Here is a 22,799-nt window from a genome sequence, read left to right on the forward strand (position 1 = left end):
TGTACAGATTAATTAACCTTTTAATTCTGTTTAATTTAAATGTGAATGTTGCTGAGCCTTTGCATGTGATGTTGCTTTATTAAAGTCTTCAACACTGTTACATGTAAGAAATGCTTATAAACAAATGCAAACTTTCAGAAAATATAGTAGTGTGTTTCTCTGTAGATCGAGCAAAATGCTTCAGTTCTGTGGTACTGCTTAGGGTTTCGTTTTCACAAAGAGAGGATATGGATAGGACCATTCCCAGGTGAGCCATTTCTGTCCTTTCCTAGGAGATTCTTGTAGAAATTTAATTGGGCCCAAGGTTGGCCAGACACATTAAATCCCCAAGCTATCGTAAGCTCAGTACTCAGAAGGATCTTGTCACAGCCTGGTAACTTAGAGGGATGGCTAAGGGACAGCTGCAAGTGTAAGTATAAGGAAGAAGGTTGATGCCTCTTTAGAGAAAGCAATAGGCATCTCTAGATATATACAAAATAGATTTTCTTCTTTGCTCCACACATTTGCTAACAAGATGAAATACTTGGATATCACTCCACCCGAAATGGTAGAAAGATGCCCTGTACTCATACACTGCACATTGTGTCTATATATATATTTATATATATTTAGTATGTGTTTATATAGGAAAGGAACATTTCAATTTTAATTCAATATTTGTATAAGCTTTCATGTTGAAATTGTTTTCACTAACCTCCTATCGGAAAAGGAGAATTTTGTTAGATAAGTGACTACCTTACTGATGATTTGCCTGCAAAATATAACTATACCATCAGGATGCAATTCATCCCACCTACCTTTAGGTATTTGCAGTTTAGATAACTATAGCTAATGTTACCCTACACTCCTTTTATAATCAGTAGAGAAAAAATGGGCACTTCCAGAGAGCCATTCATCTGATCTAATTTAAACATCTACTTTAAGATAGGAATAGCTCCTTAAAAAGCCCTGTTTCCGCTTATTGCTCATGTAAGGAGCCATGGGTGTTTAGCTCAGAACTGTCTGCACGGTATCTAAACGCCCAGATTTGGACAGATGCATCCCACCATCAGTCTTTTAAAATTATTGACTGGTTCTACTGAAAATTGAGATGCAGAACTAAACTGGCTGCAGTGGAGGCTTAATTCAGTGACTTGGAAAGTGGCAAATGAGAAATTCCAAAATGGAAGCAGCGTATTGCAGCATTTACTGCCTTTTAATAGTACAATGCGTTTACTCCTCTGTTCATCATTTAAATATGTTTATCTTTCTTGCACATCTATGCATCCTGAATTGTCAGATTATTTCTATTTATTAAAATGTGCCCTGAGCATTTCCCCGCCCCAGTGGTTCTTTCAGTCACATCTTTAAAGCACCTAAAAAGGAAGCTCATGAGAACATTCCCTCACCCTGGCATTAATCACAGCAGTATAAAGTATGGAGCTATTGATTGCTTATAACTGCATCTTTTGAACATTCAGAGCCATTGTGTTCACAACATGATGAATGCACTTGCAGATGGCTTTGTCTGTAGTGGTCGTAAACTCCAGTTAATGGCTGAATTAATCTATAGTAAATGAATAATATCCTTTCTGGCTGTTCCAGGGAATAAACTACTTGTCGCATTTTTTCTGTTTTAAAAAAAGCAGTCATAATTCAAGCAAGTACATGTGTCAGCTTCCCAAAATGTGGAAAAGTGCCTTGTATAAATAAAAGGATTCAGTTTTAAAGCCATTATCTGAAGAGTTTCAGGAACAGGAAATAAGCTGACATTCAAATAAGCATTTCATCTTCTGAAATGAAAGCAAGTTTTTTCACATGCATACTGTGAAAAATTAAAAGGACACAGATTTTTCTGTATTAGAGGTGACACCTTTCAGAAATCTTCCTGAATTTTCCTTCTTTTTTTCTTAATTCATCAGTGGAGTTTCTTTCTTTTTGCCTAAACAAGCAAGCAAAAATCAATCTCACAAAGAGCTGAAAGAGACTGCTTAAATCCCACCTGGAGAGTTAACTGACTTTAAAACAAACGAACAATTTAGCAGGCTTCTAAATGTAGAGAAAACTAAATTAAAATCAGGCTTTCTCAGTTTCCCTGAATACTCAAAAAAAAAAGGAAAGTGCTCATCATAGATTCTTTGGATGTTCTATCTTTCTTACCTCTCTTTTTCCTCTTCATTCCTCTTGAGCTCAAAGGAAAACAAACACTTAATTGTGACCTTTTAGGCTTTAGTTAATATGGTTTGGTTTTTTTCTGTTGCTTTACTGCCCAGTAATTGTTTCTGCTGTACCTGCCCCAAATAAACAAACAAATCCTAGTGGTGAGACTCTGTGATCTCACCCTCCAACACACCTGCTGTCCAGTGCAGTTTGGAGCAATGCTGAATCTTTCATGGGTCTCTGTTACTGGTTTTGCTTCATTCATAGAAAGTTAAATGGCCCCAAAGTCAGTGTCACAGTGTGGGATGGGAGGGGAAAGTGTGCACTGCAGGATCCTTCCCTTAGCAGCCCGAATGAGTGGCAGTGTGAAAAGCCAGGACTAGCAAAATGTACTTACAGGTTTAATACTTGCTACTATTTTGATGCAGAGAGCAACGCTTTGAGCACATCCCATTACGCACTGAATGGTATGAGAATTCCAAAGCAAAAATGCTTCATATTTGCTTTTTTGCTCAAGTTCATTATCACTAATCAGTGACTATACTGCTTTCACAACTGCCTTGTGCTCTGGTTCCCAGTATGATAGCACTGACAACACAAATAGCTGTGGCTGGTTAAATTAGCAAGATTGCAGAGCATATTACTGGCTGTTGCATCATACTGCTGCTCCTCTATTTAAGTGACTGAGTGACAGAATTTGTTTCCTGTCTGTTTCTTAAGATACTTTCCAATTATAAAAGGAAGTATGTTAGGAGATATTTTTCCTGTCTGATTTTCATCACAGGCCTTTAAATATCCCAGTGTCCCACTACCGTTTTCTGGCGTTGAAGTTGACAACACATGCATTCTTACAGAGTATATCAGCAGGGGTTTAGTGGTTGTACTGGCTAGCATGCTTTCTTTTGTTTGTTTGTTTGCTTTTTATCACATGGAATTCTGATGTGAAATCCTACTTTTTGAGAACAGGAAGGATTCCATTTGATATTCTATGTTTGCCATTGACTTCATTACATTTAGTAATGCGTGTTGAAGGAAATACAAGTTCTGAAACAACTGGCTAAAATTTAAATTATAGTCTGTTCATCTATAAATCGTATATCATAGTTGGATTATTACTTTCAGAAAACTTTACAGATACATAGAGATGTGCATGCCATCAATGTGGGAAAATTTGAGCTTAGGTGAACTAGTAATTGCTGAATGGATTAGAGATCAAAATCTGTTTCTGTTGGCACCTCTAAAAATCACTTAAACAATGACAGGCTGACTCAGCGACACTGATATTGACTCTGGAAGAGCTGTAAGACCATTATTCCGTGGCACAGTAAAAATATCATCATGGCAACAGTCAGATTAAAAGAGTGAAATCTGAACAATTATTAATAATGTACATGTACATTTATAATTAATCTGTTGAAATAACCATTTCTTCTTAAAAGTGAGATGTGAGAGTAGCAAGTAACATTTTGGAATATCCTTTAATAAACATACTCTAGTCTACTTCATGAAAATGGAGATGCTGTGATAGTAAAGGATGGGTTAATTTTTTTTTTTTTTAATTGCACACTACTTCATTGCTTACTACGTTTTTAGAGAAGATAGTAGCAAAAGCTGCTAGTACATTTAAAAGAATTAAGTATTTGTAGATGTCGTGGCTCTTGACTATTATACTGTCTTGTCTGGGAAAAATGCTTGGACACACAAAACAAGCAACCAGGGGAAAATCTGCGTGTGCTCAGAGCAATGAATAAGCACAGTTCTGTGCAATGGGTGTTGATAAGCTGGTCAGCAGAATGACACGGCGGTGTGCAGTTTTGAGTAAAGGTGTTTTCCAAATTGAAAGTAAATATTTCTCAGCTAGCAAAGATTACATTCCTACATGTCATTCTTAATATAATTCATGCTAACATCTTTTTATAACAATTTCTTACTGTGACTGTCCTGTCAGACATGACATTTTCAACAGCACCTCCCAGTCACGGAAGTTAACTGTTTTTCATGGACACCTTGGTTGGCAATGGATTTATATACCAGTAGCACAAACATTACTGAAATTGAAATACAAAAAACCAGTACAGTACTAAAATTGAAATACAAAAAACCAGTATGACAAACGTTACTAAAAGTGAAATACAAGCCAGTAATTTCACCTAAACAAGACATTAGAAATATGGCTTTAGTGTACCCGGAGATTATTCTGTCCAGAAGTATCAGATGCTTTTTTAAAATATTCTTAATTATTCTTAATTGACTTCTAGAAATGTTTTTTGATTTCAACTAAGAGTAGTTTCCGTCTTGCAGCTTGTATGGAAAATTTTATGCTAAGTTGTTATAACGTTTTTTTTTTTTACGGAATCTCGGTTGAGTCGGCTTTCTGTTACTTACGATGTATTTCAGGGAATACAAAAGCAATGCGAAAATTACTTCTAATAACCTCGGTTACCTTTGAAAATTTGATATTATGAACAATTATAAAGAGGTGAAAAAAGAAAACAATGCAAATTAGGCACTTCGTATTGCTGGCTGTGGTTTTCAGCATGAAGCCTGCTTTGAGTGTTCTCTGTATTTAAATTTCTATTTTACTTTATCATTATGTATTACAAAGTGTGATATTATTTATATTTAGTTTCAGATGCCTAAAAATTATTGTATTTGTGTTTGTAAACCTATTTACTAGTTTTGTCAACACCACAGCAGTTTTCAAAATCGTGAATTGTTTGAGGATCTTTAATAGCAGTTATTATTTTCACCATCTGACAAAGTACTGTAATTTTTGGCATATTTTTGTAAATTTTACATAACTATGTAAAAATATATATGCATGCATTGAAATTCAGACTACCCATACTCTGCCAAAATTGGGATCTAGGTAGGCACCTCGACTTGAAAGAGAAATTCAGGATCCTGTCCTCAGACACTGCCTACTCTGGTAACACTTTTAGTTATTCATCTCCTGCAGTTGGACTAAACATCTAAACTTGCATGCGCTCAGAAACGTTTGGCTCTGAGAAAACGGGCACCACCTCCCACCTTTACTCAGATATAGAAACCAAGTAGGAAGAGACACAGACTCCACCCGAATCTCAGTGTCTTAAGCATACTCAGACTATATTTAATACATTGATAATATTAAGTTCAGCAAAAAATGAAACAGAGGTGTGCGTTCTCATTCATGCCGTTTTGCAGAACTGCTTTATAATCACAGCATTTTCCTGTTTAAGTACTTTTTTCAGAGCAAAACCTGAGGTTTTAGGTCTCTCTCAGACTGACTTGATTCAGTCCTCAGACCACAGAACAAGCACTGGTCAGAAAAGAAAAAGATGATAACCCACATGTCAGTAAAAAGAGGCTCTTTTTTGCTGACATTAGTAAGAAGATTCTGACTGAGGAGTGCAAGAGAGTTTGGGACGACAGACCAGTTGCCACTACCAATTTGTCCTGTCCCTTCTGTAGGACTACTTGAACTATTCATCTGTGACCTCTTGAATTACTGCAGCTCACAGTGCAAAATTTTAAATGAACTACAAGTTTTTGTTTGCTTTAAAAAGCTGGGTGGTAACCTGTGATGATTTTGGAGCTGATGGTCACTTCAAATGTCCCTGTAGTGAGGGTGGACAGACTGTTGAGAGCAGAAAGCCTTTACTGAAAATACAGTAAGGGTGGAAGACATCCGTACCCATTTGAGTAAGTCTGTTTTCAAACAACAGAGGAAGGTGCTCAACAATTTCCTGTTTCACAGGCTGTTGGGTAGGAATAGTTCCTAAGAATGACAGAAGGCAGACAGACAAAGATCTGATCATGGGGTATATTTTGGTGAGCTGGGATTCCTTCCCTGCGTCAAGTGTTTCTGAGAGGGAAATTACCATACAGCCAGTTTCTGCTCTCAGAAACAGAGGTACAAAGCTAGGACCAAGAGTGCCTGCTAACCTTGCTCTGAATGAACAGGAGTGATTTGCTTGAGCACTGTCTCCAAAACATGGGGGAACACTGAGGATACCTGGTGTCAACAGACACCCTGAATGCTACTGCAAGGATTTTTTTCCCCCTATTAAATTCAGTGGTAGCTTTCTTACTCACTATAGAGGTGGTCAGCTTGGATTCCCAAAAATGTACTTTTCATTGATCGACCACCTCAATTAAGAAGCACCTAATAAACACAAATGGAATTTTTGCTTTAATAAATCATCTAAAAAGTCCTTAAAAATTATTTTTAATAATGGGGATGGCATATATAACATACATGGTGGTTTTATTGAGGAGTTTAAAGCACTTTAACTTTAGCTGAGTAACTAGTGAGGGATTCTTAACAAGTCAGAAAGATATTGAAGTCACACAAAATACAGAAGAATGAACCCTCTATACTACGCAGAGTATTCTACAGTCATATATATATTCTGTATATGTATATATGTATATATTATATGGATTTAAGTTCATCCTGTTTACCTTGAACATGATTGAGAACATTCACAAATACTTCTGAATGTGTTACCTATGTATTAATGAGGTGTTTTCTGTAGGTACGTTGGCTAACACTAATTTAAAATTCGGAGAAGATCTCCTTTCATGTGAGCTCTGGAAGGGACTGTGTGGAACAGTCATTGGAACAAAATACAATAAAGGGACAATGTTGGTTGGGGTTACCTTGCAACACAGTTTCGAGACTTCAGTCCTCTCCTGTCAGCGCTGCCCTTAGAGAATCAGCTCTCGAGACATTTACTTTCTTTGCTTTCTACTGTGGGGAACTTTCCTGGTGACACAAGAAGTGTGAGTGGAAAAACTTTACTGTCATAGGTTTTGCATTTTTTTTACTTCTTTTATTCTAATTCCTGGTGTATAAACAGATGCAAAACACTTTGTAAATTGAATAGGAGCAGTCTAGGAGCATACCTAGAATGTTTCCAGTTATCTAGCATCTGGGAGTGTTTAATCCTATTTTATGTATTTTTATACCATGGCAGTGAAAAAATGACTAAGCATGTTTTATTTTAATATATTTCTAAAATTAGTATCTGTATAAGCAAAATATTTTATAACGACTTTGTAATTTACAAAAGACTTTTTAAATTCATCTATAGTATCTACATGTCAGATTCACAGAACATACTCCTCATCTCTGCAAATTAAAGGGCTGAGAATATGGACACTTAGAGCCTGATTTAGTTAAAATTATCCCCTGCGGCAGTGGGTGGGTATCAGTTCTTCACAGCTGAGAATGATTTTCGTAATTGTGCAGCACTCAGCAGCTGCAAAATCCCTGAGGATGCATCTTACTCCGCTTGCAGGAGCAGCCTGGGTTTGCCCTGCCTGGCACAAGCAGTTTGACCCCTCATGTCTCGTACACCCATCTTGATGTGGGTTTCTGGAGATGCTCAGTTTCCTCAAGTCTTCCAATATTTTCACTTCTTCAGAGGAAAGTTGTAGAGGCTACAAGAAACGCAAAAGAATTATCTCCTTACTGATTGACAGATCCATTTAGAACGACTCAGTGAACCTTTAAATAATGTATATTCTATAGCTGCCTCTGCATTTATGAAGATCATTTTCTGAAACATTGCCATCTAGTGGCAATTTACACATGGAGCCAGTTACACGATGCTAAATCCTTACTTCGTGCTGTATTTTCTTAATGTTTCCTTCAGTGGCCAACAGTGATACCTTATAGATATATTTGAAAGACAAAAAAAAAGGAAATTACGAGAAAATAAGAGTCATGTTACTAATTTAGCAGACAAAAAAATCAAGAAAACATTTACCTGCTTTAAAGCTGACTTTATTTCTAAATAAAATGTTATTCAGGTTTTCAATTAAATATTAAGCAGACATTTAAAAGCACTAAAGCTAAACCTATATTCATATAAGATTACATACCTGTTTTTCTGAAAAGAGCCTGAAGATAGGAACTTTTAAATAGGTCTGACATCTTCCTCTGATCACTTGGAATAACAACATTGTGTTACTCGCTTGCGGGCAAATCTTAAAATATCGACTTCTTGGTGCTGATGATTCACAGATATGTTTAAAACATGATTAAATAATTGGTTACTCTTATTTCAAAGAAAATGATCATTTTTCCAGGAGTTTTGACTCATCTGCTCCAACTAATTTAAAATTATATGAACTGAAAATGCTATTGTTAATCACAGAAAAGAAATTTGACTCATTGTAACAAATACAATTAGTTCTGATGATTGTTAATATCAGAAGTGATAAAGCTATCTCATCGGAAATGCATTTAAATATAATTATAAATGACAGAATCTTTGCACAGGTTTTGTCTTGTGCACATTTATGCGCATATACTCCGAAGCTCATGCACATATATACATTATTTATGTTCATATGCGCTGTGAAAATGCCTGAATATTCAATGTAGTAATTAAGATACTAACAATTACACATTCAAATTTCATTCTTTTAGATAATGAAAAGATTTATTCCCCATTCCTACAGTAATTCTGTCTGTGACAGCCTTTGCAAAGCTCATTCAAGAATCAATGCCAGGAAGGCTTGGACTGATTAAAAATGAAGAGAAAAATAAAGATTTGAATCTAAATGTAGAGTAATGTATGGCCTGCTCAGATTTCTAACTTTGATCTTTAAATGTCAAATGTGTGAAACCTGGAGTAACTGGAGCATCCCTGCTGTACTTTAAATATATAAAAAAGATGAATAGTAGGTGTGGCACAGAAATATTGATAACATACAGCTGGTAACACATTGTTCGATGATTGTGGACTGTTTTCTTTATTGGCACCAGGCATTTCTATCTAGTCTTTAAAAATATGATACCTGAAAATATATCCATGTGTGGAATGGCGTTTCAGAGATTCATAACTGCTAGCATGGTTACAAATTTGTCTTACAATCAATTTTTAAGGACTTAAACCCTATTTGGAACCTATGTGTTTCTTTATTAACCATTGGGTGTATCATCGTGAGATTGCCCTTACCTCTGTGTCAGGACAGCGTTAATGCGAATAGCACAAAGGTTTCTTTGACATGGGTGCGGGATGACAACATTATTTATGAGTAGCAAAGTCAAATGTGAACAACAGAACTCACTCAGTCCTGTCCCCAAGAGAGTTAGCATGCTAAACTACTATTTTGTCATCCGTGAATCAAACAACTGCATAGATTTCATCAGAAATACAGATTTCGATTAAATTTAATAGAATGATATGCGGATAGAGGGATGTATGCTGGTAGATACAGATTATGTATTAATATTTTGAGTAGTGTGGCTGTATGCTGTAACTGATATTAAACATCAATAAGATGTATTTAATAAATTTATTTACTTAAAAGTATATTAATAAAATATTGATGCAGATATTCTAGGCAGCTTAACAAACATAAAAATATACTATCAATATAGTACCAAGCACTCACAATATAAAATTATTACTCATAATTCAAGTACACAGTAACAGGGGTGCGCATGACATGATAATCTTTGATACTTAAAAGGATTAAAATATTTATACTGCCACCAACATATCCTAATATTATTTAGACAACACACTGACATGAATATCTTGAAGCTTCCTGTTAAAATTTATATAAATCAATTAATAGTGTCTATCATTCACTGCTCATTGTGGTAAGGAAAATGTCAGGGTATTAATATGAAGTGACTTAGCCTGGGTAGTGCTGAGGGAAATATATACTCTCTCTGTAAATACAGTTTTATTCAGATGAAAAAGAGGAAGATGAAAAATGGCTTGAGAACAAATATGTCTGATATGGAGAGAAGAGGAAATAGTTTTCTGACTCATGACAGGTAAAATGGGTCACGGGATATGTGAGTGGGGATAAAGAAAGAGGAGCAGCAGTAATGCAGGAAGTTCAAGATAAAGATAAAAAATGCAAATTTCAATGATTTGAAACTAAAGAAAGCACATCCAGAATGTAACTCAAAACAAGTCAAGGAGGTAACAGTGGCACGTAGCAAATATGTTCATTGGGAAGGATTTAAGGCCAAAAGAGACAATAGTGTGGGGGAAAGGCATGCAGTATAAGGTAAACAACTGTGTTCCTCATGTAGAAAGGGAAGGGAAATGACTTGTGAACTTCTGAGTAATTTTCTGTTGATGCCTTCTGAAGCCAGGAATCATCTTTCGTTTGATATTAAGTTCAAGATAATGCAGAAAACCAGGTAACTATGTATGCACGTAGCATGATTTCGATGTTCCATGCTGAAATGCACATCAGTTGGAAAAGGTAAATGTTAAAATCCTCACTAAAGTGTTGTTTAACATTGGTGTTGTTTATCGTGGGAGCATTGAGAGTCTAATTGAGAGTAAGAAGTATTCTTCTGAAAGTTTATGTTGCCACATGATCTTACATTTTCCATGCCGTAGCTACTACCTACTTGTGTTTGGAAACTTGGCGTATTTTTTAGGTAATGGGAGAAAAGTTGGACAGCTGAAAATTGAAACTGAAGAGGAAATAATACCCTGTGACCATAATAATGATCTGAGTTGTTATTTGGCAAGAGAGGAGTTTCTCAGCTTTATAGCTTATGATTTTGGCTGAAAACAACGTTTTGCAAGGTGGAATTATGAGCGCAGGGCACGTGATGTTGGATATATGTTCTCAGATTGCCTTCACAACTTCCAGATTACCCAAGTCAGCACATACTGGCTGTGCCTGCCCTTTCTTTCCAAGACTATAATTTTGACTTGTTTCTCCTGTCCAGTCTATTTGGAGGATGTTTCAGTGAATCTTTTACGAGATCCCTGATGCCGTCTTTTCCGTAACAGTTTGAAAATAGCAGTCTCAAATCTTTTAAATCTGATCAGATGTTGAATGCATAAAACCTTTACATTCATTCCCAGGAATGAAGAAGGAGCTCTCTAACTGCTACTATGATCTTGTATAGCCAATGTGAATGCTCAGAAAGGTGTTTCAGCTGACCATAACCAAATTATTTCTCTTTCACCCCCAAACTCTAATGTTAATCTTAAGATTTTGAGCATTTCCTGAAAGTTTTGGGGATTGTGTTGACATGAAAGATCAAAACTTCTATTGAATTGTGCTCCTGGAACCTTTTCTTCATTTATCACCATTCCTTAGCTAACTTGTTAAGATTGTACTCTGAGATATCTTATTTCTTCACTTATTATTGTTATTTTTGAACAGTTTTTTTCAGATAATCTGGATTTTTTTTATAGTCTCTCTAATGATCCAAAGGTACTTAAATGACTTCAGTTTTCCAAATCCTTCTCCTCTAGATTTTTGCAGACCTCCAAAACAAGCTAGTCTAATCCTTGTATCAGTTATTGAATACAGGACATGGGGAAAGAAGAGAGCCCCAGCTCTGACATCAGGCACTGCACACAACCTCTGTAAGAGAGTGAAGGTGTAGGTATGTAGTGATAAAATATTCACGTGTTCCTATTTCAAAAGAAAACCAACTAACACCTGCCCCCAAAACACGAAAACTTCTAACTAGTCAATTTAAAAAGAATAATCCAAATCACTTGTAAAAATATTAGGTATGAAAAAGCAACAAGAAATGTTCTAACATGAACCTTCAGCTTATAAATCATTTTGAACAGCAGGAAATAAGATAAGAACTAATGCTAAAACTAAACAAGAGGAATATATACGTTTCCATTAAAACAAATTGTAGTTGAGATATCATCTTACTTTGCATGATACAGAGGTTTCATTTTCTTCTTAAAGAGATCTCAAAAAACACATATATGCTGAAAAACCGACTGAAAATATTCAGGAGGACAGACAGAAGTTACAAGAGCAAATTTGGTGAGAAAAGGGGTCCCCCTCCAGGCTGTGGTTTGCTAGCGCCCTTGTGCTGTTGACACAAGGTTACTGTAGTTCCCTCTTTGGATGCTGCTCAGATCCTCCAGCACTCAAAGCGAGGTTTGCATCCAAAGAACTGAGCTTCTATTCACGTATCTGGAACAGCAGTATTGTTATTTTGCTGCCTTCATGGTTTTCCCTGTGCCAACCCGGCAGAAAGCTACAGAACTGAATCAGAATTGCATTTGGCTTCCTCGGTAATCCCGACAGAGTAGGCCCTGTCCCTGAAGTTGCACTTGAAGTGTTGCTCGTTTGTGTTCATGAAAAGGAGCGGAGAAAGATAGTCATCCCTAGAAGAGAAAGCACATTGTATTCTCTACAAGCTTCGGCCGTCGGGAAGTCGTTTTAAGTTTTCCACAATTTCTGCACACTGTTTTCAAAGATGCTTACACAATTTTTTTACAAATACTTGGAAGTGTTTGAATTACTGTAAAATTCTCTGTACTAAATAGATAAAGCATCTAAAAATAGATAATGTGTAGCAGATGTAGCACTGCATGTAAACAGTATTTTTATAAATAGTTATATAAGAGTACAGCTGTAAAAATTGCCAGCTTGTGAAGTTATGTTGAAATGCTGGAAAAAATATGACGATTTTTTATATATTTATACCACATATCTTTGTAGATTTCTTTCTGGTTGTAATTTGTTACAAGCTTTTGAAGGGTGATTTTATATAACGTTTCCCAGAATTTTCTAGAGTTTTGATAACCTTTCTGAGGCTAATTGACTGTGTAATTCATCTTCCAGGGGAAAACACTGCCATTTATTTTTCTATATTTTTGCAACTGTTTTAAAAGAAATGTGGAGGAAATCTTCCACAGAAAAATTTCTGAAGTGTAAGGGTTCCTTTGGAAAGCTCTTTTCTTTTTTTTTCTTCCCCTAAATAAGTGCAGCAAACTATTGTCTGCCATATTGATATACTACATGCTTTTCATTTCCTAATACATATTGGTATTTCATAAAGGTTCAAGGCAGCCACTCACAAGGTGACACAGGGAACTGGGTTAATAGTGGCCAGCAGCCTTTCCTAACTTAATTTAGGTTAGTGAATGAAAAACATTGCACCCAGGTGAAACATCAGATTCAATTGGTCAGAGGTACAATGTTATTGCTCAAACTAAAATTTGATGAAACTTTCACCCAGAAGTGGCCAGCTTGACACAAGTACCCACAAACTCACTTTTAGCTCAGGGTGCAGTTCATATAATCTAACTTGGATAGCTAGAATTTAAGGCATCTAAGTCTAACCTAGTCATCATGAACTCCTGAAAGGTAATTATTTTCATCCTAAAGTAGGTGTCTGAAGTAGGCAGAGTTGATCTCTATAGGGATCTATTTCCTTACATTGACTAATGGCCTACAAAGGCATTTGATTTGAAAGTTTAAATTACATCAGATTAACCGTATTTCCAAATGACCGAATGTTTCCCTACTACCACCAAAACAGTACTTCTCTAAAGTCAGATTTTCCATTATAAAAGCCTTCTTGACTCTTAATATTTATGCAAATGTCCCTTAAACCTATCATTTAGTATAGTTTCTGCTCTTTTGTCCAGTGCCAGTGTCAGGCTTACAGGCTTGCAATTCCCTGGATCTTCCCCAGAACCCTTTTCTTTTAAGGGAAATGACCTGACATTTGCCACACACGGTTATTCAGCTATTTCATCCTTAAGATCTCTTAGAACTCAAGGGGTAACCATTAAATCCTGGGTATACCTTTTAATCCTGGTGATGTTCTGCTGCTAATTTTGTCAACTTGTTCTGTCATCTCTTCTACAGTCACTGTAGTTTTAGATGGATCCTCTGATGAATCACTGTGCAAAAAATGGTATTGAGGTGGGAATCTCCCCAGTTTTTTCAAGGCGAACCTTGATGCCAAGAAGTCGTTTAGCTCCTGTGCAATTGTGTGTCCTTTCTAAGTGTTCCTTTTATACCCTGATCATTAAGAGGACCTGCAGGCTCTCTGCCAGGCCTTCTGATCTTGATTTGTTTGAAAAAAAGACTTATTATTACCTCTGAATCTCTTTTACTAGCTATTTCTCAAACTTATTTTTTGGTCTGCCTTATCTGCCAGAGTTATTTTCTTTATTTAAACTCAGCTTTGGCTTTTATGAAATGCCTTCCTGCTTCTAATAATCTCCTTTACCCTGCTAGTTAGCCGGCCTTTTCAGTCCTTTTGTGCCTTTTCAGTCTATTCTAAAGAGGTGACGTGCATTGGCACTATGTTTCCAATGTGGTTTCTTTATGAAAAGTCCATGCTATCAGGAAAGATTTAATTCTCCAGGTTGCCCCTTTCGGCTTCTTTTTGATGAGCTTTCTCTTTTTTAAACGTTGTCTCTTTCGGAAGTTAAATACAACCCTGGAATTCCTAGACTTGTTCTGCATCTGCATTAATACTGTGTGTAAGTACATCAAGGTACAAATATTGACATTTAATGATGTTAGCAAAGCAATGTATTTTAACTCCTGCATAAACAGCATTGAGAAATAACAACATAGTTAATTACGCAACTTTGGCGTATTAGTCTCATCTGGCACAGAGGATTTCCATAACTACAGCCTTTCTTTCATGTGTCAGGTGGAATAACATACTATTGTGTCTCTTTGTTTAAATTTTTCCCATTATAACCTCCTGTCACTGGTGATTACTGCCTGATTGATTGATGGATTGATTAATGGTCGATTTCAGATTTTTCCAGCAGACCAGCTGAGATGAAGAAACAGTCTTGACAGGGTGACTGTTACCCTCCTGTCTTTTCCTCTCTGAGATTGATTACATCTCTACTGCACAAACCACGGTTTCTAAGTCCTCTGATCCCCCTCTTCCACTTCTGATTATAGTTTTCAATTTAGTTTTAGCTTAACAGCCTGTCAGCCAAATTCACTGGCATGTTCTTGAGGCTTAAAGCGTTTTCAGCTTTTGGCTCAGGTTATCTATTGAAATGGTCAGCAAACAACTGAATTGAATAGAATTCCACCACCATGCAAATGCATGAGCTAAAAGATGTGTGATTGAAAAACTTAAGCACTCTTTCAGTCACCTGAATACTGGTGTTCGTGAGCGTTAGAACAAATTGCAGCACAATGCTAAAAAAGCAGCAAGTAAATTCCCGTGAAAAAATAGTGTTTCCAATAATCTGTTTTTCATAGGATTTTAGAAAATGAGCGGTAAAGGTCTCTTGTATATTAACTATAGCACCATGTGACTGGTATTCTTTATCAGTTGCTGAGCAACGGTCATACTCTGAATTTTTAAACTCATTAGCAAGCTGAACAGGCTGGCATTTGGCAGATGTTATTTGATTTTGTTTGGAGGCAAGTCAATGGGGGAGACAGGAGAGACATTGAGCTCGTTGTGTTATCTTGCTTCTCGTATTAAATTCTCATGATATTTTAAACACATCTAAGGAGACTGAAAGGAACTTCTTAATTTTCAGGTTATTCACAGAACTTTTATGTGATTTATGTACTAATATAAATAAAGCATATGAGCCCAATTTGGTTAGCTTCAAACACATTTTAGTCTGTACCTAACATTTTCTTGAAGTGTTTCAGTCATTAGTAAAGGCTGAAGTAGCTTTATTTGCATCCTCCAACCATGCAAGCATTTCTTAAATAGCTCTGCCAACGTACCTCATCCTTGACCGGGAATCTATTTTTTTGTGTTCCAATTGTAGCCCTTTCAATGGAAGAACTGTCAATTGTTACAAATCTTCCTGTACTATGTGATAGCAATGTGATGTGACCATGCATCCACAAAGAACTCGCTTCACTTGTAATTTAAGATAGTGATGGCCAAACCTCAAAAGTCCTGGCGATGTGCCTAAGTAAATTTAAACCACTACAATTTTGAACTAATGAGTTATAAACCGGCAGGGGACCTAAGCACAGTATAAATGTAAGGGAAGTCAGATACTGGCAGACTTGTAACACTAACTCAAGAGCACGAATCTCTAACTCAAATACCAGATGCCAGTGTACTGTTTTGTTGACTCACTTTCATTAATGGCAGTTTTAGTATGACTTTTTTCTGACCTTCTGAAGCTGATTGACAAACTAGTGAAAAGAGAGTAATAATATTCCTTAGTTTCTAATGGTTGCCTTGAGTATCTTCTTTGTTTAAGGACTCTTTACCCAAACCAATTATTTCCATGTGATTCAAAGGATCATGATGAATTACTGCATTATTATCATTAGTTTGCATCTCAGTAGCAGACATGGGGCCCAACTTGGGTCTTTCACAGTTGGCATTATATACAAATCTACATGAAGAAATGACTCAGACTGGCATCTGGAGTACATGTTTTTAATTCCTCCAACATTATTTAAATTACAAATTTCTGATAGTTTTGCAAGTAGCTGCTGAGCAATTCTGGAAACTAATATTGCCTGACTTCTGGGTATTTTGGAGTTTTTCCAGCCTCATTTGCTTGGTCACACATAGAGTCTACATATTCATCTCAAAAAAGGGTACTACTAAAATTGTAGGAAATTAGGTCTATCAAAAGTATGAGGCTGGCTTCTAAGACAAAAAAACAGCTGGGTAGACTAGCATGCTTCAGTCAGTAACATAAGTCAACAAAAAAGGGAATATCAGAGGAATATCCATAAATTGTAACTATCAAGAAAAAGACATATAGGGAATGTCCGATCTAGTAAAATCATCTGTTTTATTAGAAATACTTAGGGAACATCAGACCAGACTTACAGGTGAGAGGGAGGTTCATAACATGCAAAAAGATTGTTCTGCATACAGTACGTAGTTAAGCTAAGTTAACTTCTTGCTGAAGGATATTACGGATGCTAAAAATTTGCTCCAAGGAGGATACTTAAAATTAATAGAAGAGAAATCAGTTAGGGTCTTTGGTTGAGGAAGCTTCTGAACTACAAGTTATTGGGGTTCAGAAAGTGTTACGTACTGAGCAAGTGTTACTACTTGCTTTCTCTGGTTTTATACCTTTCCTAGATATCTGCTATTGGTCACACATCCTTTTGGATGTGTGGATCTTTTCAGTCTTACTGTTTACAATCAAATATCTCTTATGCAGCTATTCATCATTAATTCTTAATAGATTCATCGTATAATACCACAGAGTATTTTTTTTAAAATTCCTGTCTCTTCCCTGTACCTTCTTTCGTCTTTGAGCCAGACTGGAGAGCAAAAAAATCAGATGCTGCAGGGTGAATCATGTGGGAGGTATGCCTGAACAAGTACTCTTCCCACTGCCTGCTTCCTGCACTATGGAGTCACTGATAATGATCTAGTACTGTTGTATTGAAACCATTTTTTTTAGGGTGTAGAGTGGCTTACAGTTGGCACGGAAGGAATTGCTGAAAATTCTGAAATCTTCCTGCTTGATGAAACTTTGGAGCCTCCTTACGCAGCAGGTTCAAAGGTTAGATTTCAGAAAGTTTTGTGTTCCAGAATTAAATAATATCAGCACAGTTCTCACCAAGCTTTGTAAAGCTCTCTCTAGCACAAAAAGAGTGTCTTTGACTCTTTAAGCTGCAGCTCTATAGGATGGGGCAGATACTGACAGGTAATTCTACAGTTTGGGATCTACTTCTAGCAGAAACACATTATAATTTCATCTGATGAGTGGAACCAGAATTGTTGCTGTGCCTTTGCAAGCTATGCACATTATTGAAAAGTGTAATTGAAAACAGGAAAAAATAGTACAGACTAGCTTCCTGGTTTTCCTTTTCCTTTTCCCTTCCTTTCCTTCACCATTATCACTCACAAACTATATCAATTTAGAAAATAACAATTATTTGGTACAGTATAGCTTTAGTACACATTAGTTCACAGAGTGGTGGAGGTTGGAAGGGACCTCTGGAGGTCATCTGGTCCAACCCCTCTGCGCAGGCAGGGCCACCTAGAGACAGTTGCCCAGGACCATGTCTAGAGGGGTTTTGAATATCTCTAAGGCGGGAGAGACTCCATGACCTCTCCGGGCAACCTGCGCCAGTGCTAAGTCACCCCCACAGTAAAAAGTGTTTCCTGATGTTCACATGGCACCTCCTGTGCTTCAGTTTGTGCCCATTGCCTCTGGTCCTGTTACTGGGCACCACTGAAAAGAGCCTGTCTCTGTCCTCTTTGCACCCTTCTTCAGGTATTTATATACATTGATAACATCCCCATGAGCCTTCTCTTCTACAGACTGAACAGTCTCAGCTCTCTCAGCCTTTTCTCCTAGGAGAGATCCTCCAGTCTCTTAATCATCTTAGTGGCTCTGTTGTGGTTTAACCCCAGCCAGCAACTAAGCACCACGCAGCCGCTTCCCCCTCCCCCCTCCCAGTGGGGTGGGGAGGAGGAGGGAAAAAAAAGTAAAACTTGTGGGTTGAGATAAGAACAGTTTAATAAGTAAAATAAAATACACTACTAAGAATAATAATATAATAATAATAATAATAGTGATGAAAAGGAATGTAACAAAAAAAAGAAATAACACCCAAGAAAAGATAAGTGATGCACAATGCAATTGCTCACCACCTGCTGACCTATGCCCGAGCAGCGATCCGTGCCTCCCGGCCAACTCCCCCCAGTTTATATACTGGGCATGACGTTCCATGGTATGGAATACCCCTTTGGCTAGTTCGGGTCAGCTGCCCCGGCTCTGCTCCCTCCCACCTTCTTGTACATCTGCTTGCTGGCAGAGCATAGGAAACTGAAAAATCCTGGACTTAGGATAAGCGCTACTTAGCAACAACTAAACCATCAGTGTGTTATCAACAGTATTCTCACACTAAATCCAAAACACAGCACTGTACCAGCTACTAAGAAGAAAATTAACTCTATCCCAGCTGAAACCGGGACAGGCTCTTTGTTGGACTGTCTCCAGTAAATCCATGTCTCTCTTGTATGGGAGAGCCCAGAACTGGACCCAGGACTCTAGGTGTGGCCTCCCCAGTGCCGAATAAAGGGGAAGAATCAATTCCCTCAATCTACTGGCAACACTCCTCATGCAGCCCAGCCTACCACTCGCCGCCTTTTCCGCAAGGGCACATTGCTGGGTCATGTTCAACCTGGTGTCCACCAGGACCCCCAGGTCCTTTTTTGCCAAGCTGCTTTCCAGCTGAGTGGCCTCCAGCACGTACTGGGGCATGGGGTTGTTCCTCCCCAGATGCAGGACTTTGCACTTCTCCTTGTTGAGCTTCATGAGGTTCCTGTCAGCCCATTTCTCCAGCCTGTCGAGGTCCCTCTGGATGGCAGCACGACCTTCTGGCATATCAGTCACTCCTCTAGGTTTAGTGTCACCTGCAAACTTGCTGTGGGTAGTCTGCCCCCTCATCCAGGTCCTTAGTGAAGATGTTAAACAGGACCCAGTATTGACCCCATGGGTACACCACTAGTCCCTGGCCTCCAACTGGAGTTTGCGTGGCTGATCACCACACTCTGAGCCCAGCCAGTGAGCCAATTTTCAGTCCACCTCACTGTCTGTTTATTCAGCCCGTAGTTCTTAGTTATGGTTAAGTATGTGCAAGAAAGAATTTTCTGAATGGTGCTGGTTGAGAGACATTGATTTGCTAGGCTAGCATGAGATGCAAATTTTTTGAGCTAACCTGACAAGCATTATCCCAAGAGATTGTTTCATTTGTTTTCATTCTTGTCATCTGAATTCTGAAATCTAGGGCTGGCTGGACATCCTTGGGAGCGCTACAGCTCAGCTGTCTTCCAAAGAGGAGTTGTGCCTGTAAGTGTGTATTGGTGGATATGATCCTGGTATGAGTGGGAGAGCCTAATTGATTTATCAAGTGACAAGAGACCCAGCTAAGCTTTCCTGTGCCTTAGGACACATGCTTTCTTGGTTGGGTTGCAGACAAGGAGAGGCCCGTAGTTTCCTGAATCTGGCTTGGTGGGTAGAAGAGACCAAGATAAGCCTAAACTGTACTCTTGGCTGGAAACACTGGTTGCCAGCACTGCACCCAGATAACAAGAAATGAAAACTTAGCCCTTGTCACGGGAGTTTTGGGTGGTGTGGCTTCAAGAATAGAACCCTATCACTCAGTACTTGGCTGGATGGGCAGAGCAAGATGGATGGCAGATTTTATTTTAAGATTTCTGTTCTATGGCATCTGCCCTTCCTTACCTTAGGTAAATCCGTTCCTGTTCATACATGTTTAAAAAAGGATCATTTTGTGCAATGTGCATATTATGCAAATATGCACAAACATGCTGTCAGCATGCTACTGACTGAAAGCTTAGAGAATTAAGCATAGCTGTTGTAATTGCTATTGAACAATTTAGGTTTCTAGAAAGCCCTGGAAAAAGAAGGAAATATCCTAAAAGGCCTGTATTTCCTTTGAAAGATACTTTTAAGAATGTAATTTTTTATTATTTTTTTGGGGAAAAAAATGCTGTATAGAAGAAATCTGCAATTTGAATGAAAAATTCACAGGAACTTGTTATCATTTCCCAAGTTTGTGGAGCCAATTAAAAAAATTTCTCTTTCTACACAGGAGACCTAGTAGCAAAAATTAGTTGGGTAGTCTCACCTTCGTCTTGATTTTTTTCACAGCTTATAAAAAACACTGCAAATGTGATATGATTGGCAGTGTCTGCACAAGAGAGGCCAAGGACTAGAATAACAAGGTAGATTGCAGGTCAAGAGAAAAGGGTGAATCAGTAGAGTTGGAGTCAGAAGCTTGCACAGCCTGGATACTCTGTTTAGCTCAGTCAGTGCTGTTAGTCTTGTACTTTAATGAACACTAAATTCACTGAGAAAAGGTAGAAAAGAAGTAATAGAGGAATGACTGGATAGATCTGGGAACTGGAAATATGATAAAAAACTTTCACCTCAACTGTTATTTCACAATAAAGCAGACCCTTTCAAAAGAAGTTAAAGGGAGTTTCTGAAGTGGATCTAGCCAAGGTCAGAAATACTTATAATTCTTAGTATCTATTGACTCTTCAGTGATCTCTGAAGAATATAGTCTTGGTCTCACTTTATGATGGACAGGTGCAAAATCACCATAGTATTTATCACTTTTAGCAAACTCAGGGAAAAGTGCAGGAAATAAATGTAAATAGATATTGAAATAAATCAGATAATGATTCTGACTTAGGGCTGAATTTAGACTTTTTTAAGTTCAATGTGCTGTTGTCACTTCATTACTAAGACCATGTAATGTAAAGTTTGTTATTTTCCAATGCATTCCATCTCATTTTTCTTAAAAATGTTATTCGTCCATTAACCATATTTACTTCCCAGAGAAGTCCAAATAAAACGCACAGTTCAGATTAAAGTCTATATTCATTTCCTCAGAGCAGGTTTATTAAGCAGCAGAAGACAAAATGTTCAAAATAATTTAAAACAGGAATATTCTACAGGAGGGAAGAAGAAAGAAATATTGTTTCCTTCTGCCTGTGTTCTGAATACTTTCTCCTCACTCATTGCTACTTTTCAGTATCATCTATTTACTTTCTTTTGTGGCATCTTTGGCTCAAAATACCAACAGGCCTATTTTGAGACAGTCCTCATAAAATGTGTCTTATTATTTCTGTCTGTTATTTTTGTGTTAGCAGTATGCTGGATGGTAAAGACATAAATTAAGACACAATACTGATTTATTAATGATCGTACTTTCTTAATAATGTCTATAAACATTTCAATACATGTTGAGTAACATCATAAGTCGGTGTTATATGGATTGGTGTGCCAAGTTAATGAAATAGAGAATGTTTTTAATGTGTCTGTTTACTGCAAGAAGCTAACACTGCACTATCTCAAGGTTCATTTCTAATACTTCACTATTTTAATGATGAATGTATTTGAAGTTAGAACTCCATTTTTAATGAAGTAGTTATCCTGCTTGACCATATGTAGCTTTAAAGTTCAATTTTTTTCATTAATTCATCTGTGTTAGTGAAGTGAACTTCAAGACTTCAAAAAAAGGTATGGTCCTAATGCAATGTAAATAAAACAAAACCTGAGCTAAACAAACAACAACAACAAACCAACCAACCAACCAAAAAAACACCAAAAAAACAGAATACCAATGGACTTGGAAATAAGTCTGTACCATAACAAGACAAACGTGAAGGTCTTTATAATATGTAACAGGTAATACAGCATAGCATCAGCATAGTTTAAACATAGCTCATCTCTGCGTTAATTTCACAATATAAGCAGTTGTATTTGGAAAGCATTGAAGTCATTTGGATTACACAGTTTTTGTTGAGAGGATGGAGTTGAAATACTGACATGACCTGAGTGATACTTACATGCCCATCAGCATTTGCAGTACTACGGTTTGCTGTCTGTCTTGCAGAATAAATATTTAACTTCTGAATACATAACTATGTGGAAATTTATAAGGTCAGATACAGAACACTTCAGTCTGCCATGGAGGGATTTCCTTATGTTCATGGGGGTCTAATTCTTTAAAGGACTTATTGTAATTAAAAGTAATAAAAAATAATAGTTATAGGAAATGACCTAAGGAAAAAGTTACATAATGAACAATGCCAAGATTTAGTAAAAAAGCTGAACATAAGGCACTATCAGAACTTTAGTGAACACGTAGAGGTATGAGTTAGCCAAACATCATTCCAATAATTAGATCCGTGATAAACTTTTATTTTTCCCTATTTTAGACCTCATGGGGTGGTTGTACAAATGTCCTTTGTTGAGTTTATTCCTTCAGACTGGCAGATGACACTTACATGTTGTAACGAGGAAGCTGAGATTCATGGTCATTGGGAAGGAAGTCTTGGTTCATGATTCAGTAAACAGATAAGTACTGTCCACACTGACCGCAGCACATGGATAACAGCCTGGTTTGCCACCTTCCTGGTTTACATATTGGAGCATTCTGAACATTACTTA

The 22,799-nt window shown here is 37.3% G+C and overlaps 1 protein-coding gene across 1 annotated transcript in view; it reads left to right on the forward strand.

Annotated features, from left to right (window-relative positions):
* The window catches only part of CSMD1 (CUB and Sushi multiple domains 1), a 1,238,313-nt gene that overhangs the window by 458,990 nt on the left and 756,524 nt on the right, over positions 1–22,799 (forward strand).

The sequence above is a fragment of the Gymnogyps californianus genome, chromosome 3 (assembly GCF_018139145.2).
Source record: "Gymnogyps californianus isolate 813 chromosome 3, ASM1813914v2, whole genome shotgun sequence".
Lineage (NCBI taxonomy): Eukaryota > Metazoa > Chordata > Aves > Accipitriformes > Cathartidae > Gymnogyps > Gymnogyps californianus.